Source organism: Ictidomys tridecemlineatus, chromosome 3, assembly GCF_052094955.1.
Source record: "Ictidomys tridecemlineatus isolate mIctTri1 chromosome 3, mIctTri1.hap1, whole genome shotgun sequence".
Lineage (NCBI taxonomy): Eukaryota > Metazoa > Chordata > Mammalia > Rodentia > Sciuridae > Ictidomys > Ictidomys tridecemlineatus.
Window position 1 is genome coordinate 17002589 of NC_135479.1, and position 11760 is coordinate 17014348.

The following is an 11760-nucleotide window of genomic DNA, read 5'->3' on the forward strand; positions in this document are numbered from 1 at the left end:
CCCCGAGCCTTCGCCCCGCTGACCACCCTGCCTTGCACCCCGGTTTGCGGCAGTCGGTGAGGTGTACTGGCAGTGGTGGTGGCCGCCGCACAGGCTGGAGAAGGAGGCGGCGGGAGAAGGAGGCAGACTCCGGTCTTCTGCCTCCCGCCCGGCTGGAGGTCGGGACTAGGGGAGTCCAAGGGATCTGGCGGGGGGGGGGGGTACTGGGAGACTCAGGTGAATTTATGAGAGCAAGGCCATTGGGGAGTGGGGGACAGGGCGAGCTCGACCGAGCTAAGCCGCTGCGGAAAACAGATGAACCTGGAAACTGCGTTTGGGCAGTTCCCGCCTTGCAACCGGTCAGGTCACCGCGGCCCCGCGTTAAGCTGAGCCGGGGCGTTGGGCTGGACGCCCAGCACCTTTGGCATTGACACGCCTGGTGCCTACTGAGACAGGAGAGCTCTGCGGAAGGAGCCCTTATTCATTTATTCGTTCGTTCATTTTACAAACTGAATAACTGCTCAGTTTGGCCCAAACAAGGGGCAGCGCCTCAAAATAAAGGGAAGATGTCCTGCGGTGCAGGACTAGCTGGCACCCAAAAGCTGCCAGGGGGAAGCCGGCGCGCAATGTGCTGCAACGCTGGGAATGCAGCTGGGAATCCAGTCGGCTGGGCGTGGAGGAGGCCACAGCGCCCCCTCTCGGCCGAATCCTCAGGGTCAGGGTCAGCAGTCCCGCCAGATCTTGGGGTCTTCATCTGATTTGGCTCACCCCAGCTCTGAGAAGCAGGTCTTGCCTTCTCCAGTCCTTCTAGGTGGATAGAACTTATTGACTTTCTTCTCCCTCTTTCTTCCTGAGCCAGATCTGAAAACGGACAAGAAGAGGCCCTGGGAAATCTTCACTCTACCCCGCAAAGCGTAGGTCCCAGCTACAATGGCAGCCGCCCCCAGAAAATGTAGAGGCACCTTGGGCGAAGCCTGGTCCCAGAGTGGCGGCCAGCTGGTTTTGAAATCAAACAGCCTGGCTGCCCTGGATTCCTCATCTTACCAGGCCCCCGCCTCCTCCCTTCCACCCCCATCTTGGCACTTTGAGCAAGAGCCAGTGCATTCATGGGTCCAAATGATCCTTATTTGGAGCTGGAGATTTTGCAGGCAGTCGTGTTATCCAACACACATTTTACTGGTGAGGAAACTGAGACACACAGAGGTGTGACCTGTCCAAAGCCCCATAGATGATAAGCCTAGTCCTCCCCTTCCTGATTCCCACCTCAAAGTGCTTGGAGGTCTGGGCCCTAAAAGAGTTTTGAAGTGAGAGGGCATTGAAGTGAGAGGTCATTGACCAGGAAGCCAACTGGTCACATTGGCTTAGCCAAATTGATGTCATAATTTAGATGGAGCACATAGTTCTGAGCCTTGCAAAAACCAATTTGCTTAGGGCCTCAGAGCTGGTCAATCAACCCAGAAGAGACTGACAGACCAACTAAATGGCCAATTTACTATTCTCAATGAAAATTAAGTTCAGGGCAGACAGACACAGTGGCCCGTGTGTGTAATCCTAGGACTCTGGAGTTGGAGGCAGGGGTATTTCAAGTTCAAGGCCAGCCTGGATAACTTAGTGGGACCATTCTCAGAATAAAAAAATATAAAGGGCTGGGTGTGTGACTTAGTAGTAGATCACCCCTGGGTTCAATTCCAAGAAGCAGAAAAGAAAGAAAGAAGGAAAGGCAGAATGCAGGGTAGTTTGGCATCTGGTTCTGGAGTCAGGCAGCATGGGCTTGAGTCTTGATTCTTACACTTACAAGCTTAACCCTGAAAAATTATTTAAATGTTCCTATCTATAAAGTGAGCCCAAGAACATCTACCTGCTAGGGCATAATGACTTATTTGTAAAGGACTTGGCTCAATGCCTGGCACATAGCAATAGCTTCATGATGGTTAACTGTAGTCACCTAGCTGTCATCAAGATGGAGTGAACCAGGTGCTCCTGTGTTGGTGGCTTGGTCTCTCTTCTAGGCAATGTTTGTGAGAAGCAAATTTCTCCATTGGAAGGCCCCAGAAGCAGTGGACTGTGGGATTGGAGGAGGCTGGCTGGTCATCAGTCCTGCAGAGGCCTGTTCTCCACTCACCTTGGAGCATGTGCTCCAGCGATCAGACAGCTCCAGTTTCTGCACTTCTCTGAGATTCTGGTTCCCTTTGCTTAATAAACACCATTAACTTTGCCTCTCTGAGCCCATCCTTCTCCCCTTGACATGATCTTTAAATATGCTAATGCCATCGATTCTTTGTAATCAAGTCTTGCTCTTCCTGCCTTTTTAGGCTGGATAGAAGACCTTCTCTCTTCCTGAAGTGGCATCTGCAGCTTGTACATTTCCCCTGGTATGTTATTTCCCTGATTTACCCTCCATCTGCCCCCCAGATGGGGGTAGGGGGCTTCAGCCTCTTTCCGTGACTTACTTATTTATAGTTCTGGCCTTGACAGCTGCAGGGGGCTTAGAAGGAGCTCCTGTTAAACAGCCTTCTGTAAAAGGTTCCTTATCCCCTTTCATTTGCCTGGGAAAGGCTTCGTTTCACCTTCAAGAGCCTGGCTCCAATCTGCTCTGCCTACTGAAGATGCACGTGTCTACGCTGGCCCCCCTTCTTGCCCTGGAATGCCCTTCTCCCCTCTCTGCCCAGCCACTCTAGCCCCTGCAGCCTGACGGCTCAGGCTGGTCTCTGTGGGCAGCCTCTCCTCACTGCCCTCAGGACAGACTTCAGCTCCCTTTGAGTATTCTTTCCCAGACTGACCTTTCCCAAACTCTCCTCCAATTGATCTCTCTCCTGCCCTCTCCTCTTCCTGCCTAGACCCAGACCAGAATCACCTTTCATTCTTTTAACCTGCCATTTTGGAAGAAAGAGAGATACGAGGAATCCAAACAGCAATAAAAGCCAATCACATGCCCTTCTGAACAATAGGCAAGACAGATGTGAGAACAAATGATGAAGGGGTCCAGGGAGAGGGACCCTGTCGATGCTTCCCGCCTGAGGGGTTCCACGGGCCCTGTGAAGATGGACAGTATGGAACAACAGCATTTCTCAGACCACGGGCAGTAACAACAGGTTCTTTATTTCTAAATTTCTCACCCCTTTCAGCTGATACAACTGCAAAATGCAGGAGGAATGAACTATTAGGAAATGAATTAAAAAATAAAGACAGAACAAAAGCCCAATTTTAAAAACCTGTAGATTCAGTGGGCCTAAAACTACTTTATCAGATTACTTTAAATTTTCTAAATGTTCCCTCTCAATTTCTGCACTTACTTCATCACAGATCGACAACAGAGTTTGCAGGCAAGTGCCAGTTTGCAGATCATGCCCACGGTAGCACTGCTCTGGATGTATGAAGCCAGGAAAATGATCCCATGAAGGGAGCAGCTTTTAAAATCCCATGATCCTTGGGGGATATGGTGTTAATTACTCCACTCATTCAATAAACGTTTAATGAGCAGCAACTATGTGCCAGTCACTGTTGGACACCAAGGCTAATAACGATTAATATACCAGGTTCCTAGCCCTCAAGATGTTCACTGCCTGGAATGGGAGAAAACCACTTTGATAAATAATTAAAAGCTAGCAAAATTAGGTCAACTGTGGGCATGGAGGCAGCAATATTAATTCTGCCTAGGGCTCCCAGGGAAGGGTCTATCAAGGAAGTGATGCTTGGGCTGGGGTCTAGAGGTGGAGAGGCAGGTACCTGTTCAATCCCAGAGGGCCCCCTGCACTCTGTTAAGTGATTTAAAATGTGTCAAGAGCTTAACCCAGAGCCTGGCACTGAGCAAGGGCTTCCAATGTGTTTGTTACTTTTATTATTAAATATGATAAATTATTATTGTTGTCATTATTATTACTCACCGAGATATGCCCAGCCCTGCCTTTAACTTTGGCATAGGGCTGTAGGGGTCAGTTGAGAGAAGGGGGTCATCTGGCTTTAATCCCACCCCCTTTGTCAGAGGAAAGACTTTTCTGGATGGATAGGATGGATAGGATGGGAGTTGGGTATTGAAGGAGATGGATGTGGACAGGTGAAGGTGAGAGAGAGAGTCTTTCAAGGTAGGAGGGTCTCTTAGAAATGCAGCCCGAGGGACAAGGACAGGAAAGGAGACTGGCCGATGGGACAACAGCTGGAGGTACAAGGACTGGTTGGGGCCGGGCACAGCTGCCAGGGAGCAGGATGTGGACCTTCCAGCCTTTGGAGAGGGGACTTGACCTTATTCGTTCTCTGGTTTTGGACAGATCGTATTGGTGGTTAGGATTTGTGTGGCAGCCTGTACTCCACAGCTCTTTCACAAATATTTTCCCATCTAATCCTTGTAACAACTCCATGACGGAGGTGTTAACAGCCTCGCTTTACAGATGGGGAAGCCGAGCTCAGAGGGCGACTGCTTGCCCAAGGTTACACCACTGGCCTGCACCCAGACAGGATCGCAGCCCCGTTCCGACTCCCACTCCCAATATTTTCCAGCATGCGGTGGAGAGGCGACCTGAGCCCAAACCTCACGGAGCTGAGCTGTGACGCTGTGACCTAGAGGAGGCCCTGGCTCCAGACTGAGAGGCTCTGAGATGAATCTTGCCTTCTTTCTCTTCCCAGCAGGTAGGCAAAAGGGAGGAATGGAGGCAAGCCACGGAACAGCGGTTGACAATGATGGCAAGCAAAGGGAAGCCACTCAGCCACAGAGGTGACCTACCAGCCTTTCCTCCACCCCTCCCCAAGTCTGAGTTTGGATCACTCATGGGTGAGAGCACTAAGACCATGTTTTCACGTTTATTAGTGTGGCCAAGAGAGCCACTGAAGTTTGGTGGTGGTGGTGGTTGTTATTTAATTTTTAAGAAGTGCATTGAAGGGCTGGGGTTGTGGCTCAGCGGTAGAGCACTTGCCTAGCATGTGTGAGGCACTGCGTTTGAGTCTTAGCACCACAAAGAAATAAATTAATTAAATAAAGGTTCATCAACAACAACAACAAAAAAAAAAAACATTAAAAAAACGAAGTTCATTGAAGTAAGAAGCGTTGGGTGATAGAAAGGCACTTTGGGAACATTCTGGAAGGAAGAACAAATCAGAAAGTAAGAAAACACACCAGTTACCTTTATAGAGAAATAGCATTCCTCTAGCCTAGACCAGAGGATCTCAACCCAGGATACTTATGTCCCTTCATGAGGAGGGAAGGCTTGGCAATATCTAAGGATTTGGGGTTGCAACAGCTGGGGAAGTGCTGCTGTCATCTAGTAGGTCTTGTGATGCTGCTAAGCATCCTACCAAGTACAAGACAGCCTCCACCAAAAAGAATTATTTAGTTCAAGGCGGCCATAGGAAACCAGGCTGAGTCAGTAGTTTGGTACCATGGACAGCGGAAACTTGGCCTTGTGCTGAGGTCGTGATCCAAACCTAGACATCCTATTTTGCATGAAATTTGCAGTAAACCTAGGGCCCCTGGCTACATTTCCCGACCTCAATATTTCCAACCACTAGGACCCCAGGGGAGACAATGGGGGGGGGCGGCGTCCTGCTTGAGGCCACCAGCTGGTAGTTGGGAGAGCCAGGGTTTGAGACCTTCAGAGAACCTTTCCCACCCCTCCCCAGTTTATTGCCCAGCTCAGACCCCCCATCTCTTTTAGAGATATAGTTTGTCCCCTTTTCCCCTATTCATCAAATCCCATTTTAGAGCTAGGAGGCCCTCAGCAACCTACCATTCTATCAGATGAGGTGCTGCTCTTTCCAATTTACAGAGAGGTCCACTGAAGCCTTAAGGTTAAATACACAGTGTGCTTCTTTGCTCCTGGAGAGCAAAGGTGGCTGGGTTCATTCCCACAGCCCCAGCCTCTGGCAAAGTCGGGTCTCAGCGGATTCCAAATGCAACTCAATGCCTTCAGTCAATGGCCAGCTTTACCAGGGCGTGAGACCCAGGCTTGTCACGTTCCTCACAACTAAAACCCTCAGGGTCACTCCAGGTGAACTGGGCTGCACAAAACAACCACACAAGAAACAGAGATTCCTTTTCCTTTGGGGTCCTGTGATGGCTCCTTCTCTGACCTTAGGGGTCCGTGGAGAGAGAAAGAGAGCACGCCTGTGAGCTTGTGCTGAACCCTTTTATTGAGGAGAAGCCAATCAAATGAGGCAAGGGGTCAGGTTTCAGGGGGCTGAGTCTAGCTTGTGATGTCTGCTGTCAGCAGGTTGTCTGGCATCTAGGAAGGTCACACCCAAAGGCAGAGCAAGAGAAGGGGACATAAAAGGGCGTTTCCATGAACATTCTATCCCAAACAGGGCAAAGGGGTAATATCACAAAGGAACAGTGAGCATAGCTCAATCCATGGGGCGACATGCCTACGTCCGAAGACGCATCCTCAAACTTCCGGGACCAGGGCAATGTCCAGGTCACTATGTAATGCCAGATTCGTGGGACCCCTATAGACCTCCAGGAGCCAAATCCGATGCAATCACACAAGAATCTTTATTGCAAGCTCGAGCCTGGACTCACAACCATTTCTGACACAGCGGACCCAGGGAGTGAGTCCTGGTCCTTTGTTCAGTGAGATTTTATAGGTTTGGGGGGGGTACTCTATGCATCACAACATCACACAACAAATCATTCCATACCGTGAGAAAATCAAACAACAACTCTTAACATTGATTAGCACATTCACTGGTGGGAACAAGTTGGATAAGGGTGATTGCTTAGTACAAGAGGGGGATTCATTTGAACTGATTGATTTAAGCCTCCAGGGGTGTACATGCTAAACAACATGGTTTCCCAACATGTTATCAACCACCATAAACTATTGGAGGGTCATCTGGCATTCCAGGTATTTTCCCTGTCTCATGCTGATTGGGAGTTGTTAGGGGGTTGCTATGGGTCTTCACCTAGCCTGACTGAGTCAGGGACCCCTGGAGCCACAGATCTCTCTTGTTATTTGCAGACAAACATCTCAGCAGGGTGGGTATGTGACTAGGAGTGCTCTGTGGGTTTTTCCAAGGACAAGGGTCACGCCCCCTTCCTTGGACCGGCTTTGAGGTAGAAGCTGTTTTCAAAAATGGAGTCACATCAGTTTCTCAACTACAAGATGTAGTGATGGTCAAAGCCTCTCTGCTCCAGAACGGAGAATGTGAATCATTCAGAGCAGCCTCCCACACAGGCTCCTGCCCCTAGAAGCACCTTCACTAGGCATACATTTTTTTTTTTTAATCTTAGCACCACCTGGCAGGTGCTCCTGGTTTTGAGTTGATGTCACCTCAATCGTGGAGGGGGACACTCCCCACCCCAGCCCAGGCAGGCAGTTACATCTTCCTGGTGGGAAGTCATATGTGAGCCTCAGACCGACTTCTCCTCTCAGGCCTGAAGCAGAACCCTAGGCAGTTGGGGATCCCCCTCCAGCCTCCTCCACTGCCCCCCCAAGGGAAGGCCATGCAGAGAATCACCCCAGCCTTCACTGGCCACTTACAAGTCACAGAACAAGACAGAGAGAGACTGAAGAGACATAGCCACCAGCTGCAATACGTTACGTGGCCTTAAGGAGACCTTGATTTTTAACAAATTGAAATAAAAGCTCAAAATCTATAAATAGACAAGTGGAAATATAAACTCTAATTAGACATGGGATGATTTCAGGAATGGTTGTTAATTTTGAAAACGGTGATGATGGCACTGTGGTTATGTATTTTCAATGAGTGCTTATCTTTTAGAGACACCAATTGAAACATTTATAGGCGAAATGATGTGGCGTCCGGGATTCACACTGAGGAATCCGGGAAGGAGGAAGTGGGCGAGGATATCGATGAAACAAGATTCGTCATGAATTGTTAATTGTTGAATCTGGGTAATAAGCACATGGGGGTTTACGATAACATTTAGTCCATTTTATATGCATCTAATTTTTTTTTTCAGCATGAGGGGCTGGGGAGGCTGCTCAGTGGTAAAGCATGTGCATAGCACATGGGAGACCCTGGTTCGATCCCAGGTTCAGCCCCAGAACAAAACAAACAACAAAATTTAAAGCACATGAGAGCTATGTGGGACCCTTAGGCAGCACAGAGATTGGGTATTCCAAACTATTTTCTATATTCGAAGATTCCAAAGAGAGACCCTAGGGACTAGGGACTAAAGTTGGAAGGGGAGGAGCTAGGGACTGGGGACACTGTGCTTCTCTTTCAACCAGTTTTTTGTATAGTGAAATTCTACAGGAGATATCTTGGGAAGGTTCTGCCCAGAGGATGGAGCAGTTTTCCTGTGACCAGGTGTGTCAGGGGCAGAGCTGGGCCTATCCTTAGCCTTCTTCAGGCATTGCTGCTGCCCACAGCTCCTGCAAGACTCAGGGCCTGGGGTCTGGGTTCAGTGAGCCATAGCTGGAATGGAGCTGGATGGTGCCGCCTGTCCAAAGGTGGCCGAGGCCATGCTGCCTCCCTTGGCCACTCATTGCCAGATTTCTAAAGCCAGGCCAGTGGCTCAGAGCCAGCCTTGGCTTTGAGGCCAGCCATCTGGCCAGGCCCCAGTAGCTGGACAGGAGCCAGCACCTCTCAGGCATTCCTGAGCCAGTGAAGTGCAGAGCAGGAATCAGCCCACCAGCCCTACAGCAGCAGCACATTTTAGAAGAAAGCTTTCTACTTGTCTTTCCTGAGCCTCTTCTGCATGAAAGGACTAGCCATGGAGTTAGGCCAAGGCAAGGATAAAGGCTGGGGCCACTGGGCCTGCTGAAGGCCAGCTGTGGGGGAGCACAGGGCCTGAGTCATGTGGGGAGGGAGGAAGGGAAGGGGGCTGCTAGCTGTGATGCTGAATTGGGAGGTTCGTTACTAGAAAGAGCTGGCAGGGCTCACAAGCAGCCAAAGGGAGAATGGGTGGCAGTCGGTGGTGAAGCAGGTCAGGTGGCTGTGCAGGGGACCTCCAACTTCACCCTTCCCGCGTGCTCTGGGCCCGAGGCTGACCACAGTGAACTTAGCCAATAAGCCTCCTTCCCTTCCTACTTCTGGCTCAATTCAGCCAATAGGAAGTCTTGGCTGGAGGGAGGAGACTGAGGTGGGTATTTATGCCAGCAACTCTCCAAACTGGGGTGGGTCCTGATTGGCCCTGTGCCTTCTGGGGGGGGGGTCCTTGCTGCTCTCCTGGCAGCCTCTCCCCATTACCTCTTCCTCCACGTTCTTTTGGACCCAAGGATGCTAATATGTAATGCATGGTGTGGTCCCTTGAGGTCTCCTCACCCCCTGTACATACTTGCAAACAGTCTCTTTAATAAGCCCTTCTCCAGTATCTGGACACGAGTGGGCGTGAGCTGTCATTTCCTGCTGAGACCTTGGTGGAGGCAGGCTGCTCAGAGGTCAAGTTCTCCAACTATGTGTGTACAATGAGACTTTGCTTGTGTGTGACTCCAGCAAACTGGAAGGATGGGGAGTTCGGGAGTCCAGGGGCCTGACGGGACAGACAATGACAAGGAAGAAGAAGTCAGGATGACAGTCAACCTCAAACAAAGGAGCAGAGATCCCAGGGGAGGGAATCAGCTGGAGAAGTGGTCCCAATGACCCCAGAGGAGACTCGAGGGTCTCCCCGAAGCTCATTGGAGCCTACCTCTCCTTGCAGCCATCCCCATTTGTATTGATGGTGTCCCCAAACCTACCTTCCAGCCTGGCCCCATCACATCCTTGCTATGTGACCTTGATTCTCTGCGTCTGTTTCTTTGTCTGAAATGGTAGTGGCAGTGAGAGGTATCCTGTCCCTTTCAGACTTGGATAAATTCACGAATCCATGTATTTTGCCTTGTTAATAAAAGATGCAAGAGCAGCGAGCACGTTTCCCTCATTCATCTTTGCATTCCCTTCAGCACCTAGAGAGGTCCGCGGGATGGATGGCTGGGTGGCTGGGTGGGTGGATGATGAATCTCCCCGGAGTGATGAAGGCAATTCATTCCATGGCTCTAAGATGATAGAAATATCCCCTGGGAACCTGCCACTGCCTCTGCCCACTTCCTGGCTAATCCAGAATGTTCTCATTTGTAACTGGGTCTCCTGAGCAGACTATTCCCTGAAAGGCACATCCAGAATCACCAAGAGTAGTTTTGCTCGAAAGGACTGGAAGAGACCACCCACTACAGTTGCCGAGGTTGGGGGATGAACTTAGGGACCCAGGAGGAAGGAGTCCCTTTGTTCTCTTAGGCATTTTATAAGATCACTATTACTTTTATAACATAAAAGGCTTTTTCTTTCTTTCTTTTTTAGGAAAAAGAAAGTCATATACAACAGGCTGATAATTACAGTTGCTTTCAAGAGTCGAGGAGGTACCTGACTGAAGTAAGGGCAGGGAGGAGGGAGTAGATGTGCTGGTTGACTTATTTCCCCTGGTCCCTTGGGATTATCTACAATGTACATGCATCATCTATTTAAAAAATATAAATTTAAGAGATCCCTCGACTTGTAGACTTCTTATAAGCCAACAAAGCACTTTTCAGTGCAAGAGCTTACTCATGATCCCAGGTAAGTAGCCACTGTTACAAGAGGAAAACACAACAAAGCTAGTTTTGCAGATCTTAATTGGCTTCATTTGCAATTCTAGAATAAAGCAGCAGTCGTAACTAAATATGGTTCAGAATGCCCTGCTCTACCACATGGACAGATTATATTTATAGCCAGAGAAAGGGAAATGAGGTACAGAAAACGGAAGGGAGGATCAGTCAGCCCAACTGGTTGCAGCTCAAGTCTGTCTTATTTGAATATGGCTTGAACAGTCGGTCATTTACGATTGGTTGAGACTCGGCCACTTGTTACAAGAGTAGGTTACCATCTGTTTACCCATCAAGTTAGCTTACAATTCACTCTGCACAGAGAAACCTCTAGATCCAACTTAGAAAGTTAGTACAGTGTCTGTGTTAGGCTAAGCGAAACAGAATTACTATCCAGATTTTCAGATGAGGAAACTGAGACAGAAGATTAAAGGTTTGTCCGAAGTTTCTTGGTTGGGATGATGTGGCACTGAGACTCACACTGGATTTTGGTTCCAAAAGAAGGCTGCTGATGAGGCTTAGTTTGCCAAATATACTTCCATTTCAGAAAAACAAATTGGCATTTTGATGTATGACTCAGTCTCTGGAAGGTTTGTTTATTGTGAGTCAGATTCCCATTGGAGGCAGTTGAAACAGCAGGGTTCCTGAGGCTTCAAAACCCGAGGGTGAGAGGCAGGGATGAGGAGAGCCCAGCAAACGCAGACAGGAGAGGCTTCCCCGGCTGCCTGTCACATCCCAGCTCCTTACCTGCAGGCTGTCCCCCTGACTGCATTTTTGGAAATTTCACCTTAAACCTCACTCCTTCTAGGAAGCCTTTTGCCAGTGGTCCCCAGCCAGCTCCGAGGGCTTCTCTTTGGCCACTCAGACGCCCCGTGCAAAGCCAGCTTTCCCTGCCACCCCGGAAGGCCTGTTGCTTGTTCCCAACTACCCTGCAGCACCCTGTGCCCTGGTGGCAAATAGAACTCAGTACAGGTCTCGGGAGTGAGTTAGTCTATGGCTAGGCTCTGGATCCCCTGGGCCACCTCTCTCTTCTCCTTTTCTCCATCTTCTATCTATGCAGATCACACCCCCACACACCCCCACTGGGGTGCAGAGGGGTGACTGGTCCTCTCCACTCCCCACTCTACCTGCCCACTCCAAATCTCCCTCTACCCCAGGACCCGGTGTGGCAGAGCAGTTTCCCATTTGCTTTCCTGATGAGCATTGTCCCCTCCCGGGCAGCCTGGCCGCCCACCTCTCATTGCCACAGGCCCCGAGATGCAGCCGGGTGGTG

General features: G+C 49.8%; 1 long non-coding RNA gene across 2 annotated transcripts; it reads left to right on the top strand.

The window, feature by feature from the left end:
• Positions 1-211: 211 nt before the first annotated feature.
• On the top strand, positions 212-10355 carry LOC120884072 (uncharacterized). 2 transcript variants are annotated; one of them, XR_013436014.1, is made up of 4 exons: positions 212-2351; positions 2817-4744; positions 7687-7820; positions 10207-10355. It is a non-coding gene; the product is annotated as an uncharacterized LOC120884072 (long non-coding RNA). The 2 variants fall into 2 exon arrangements; XR_005726265.2 differs by having other exon boundaries at positions 212-4744.
• Positions 10356-11760: the final 1405 nt, after the last annotated feature.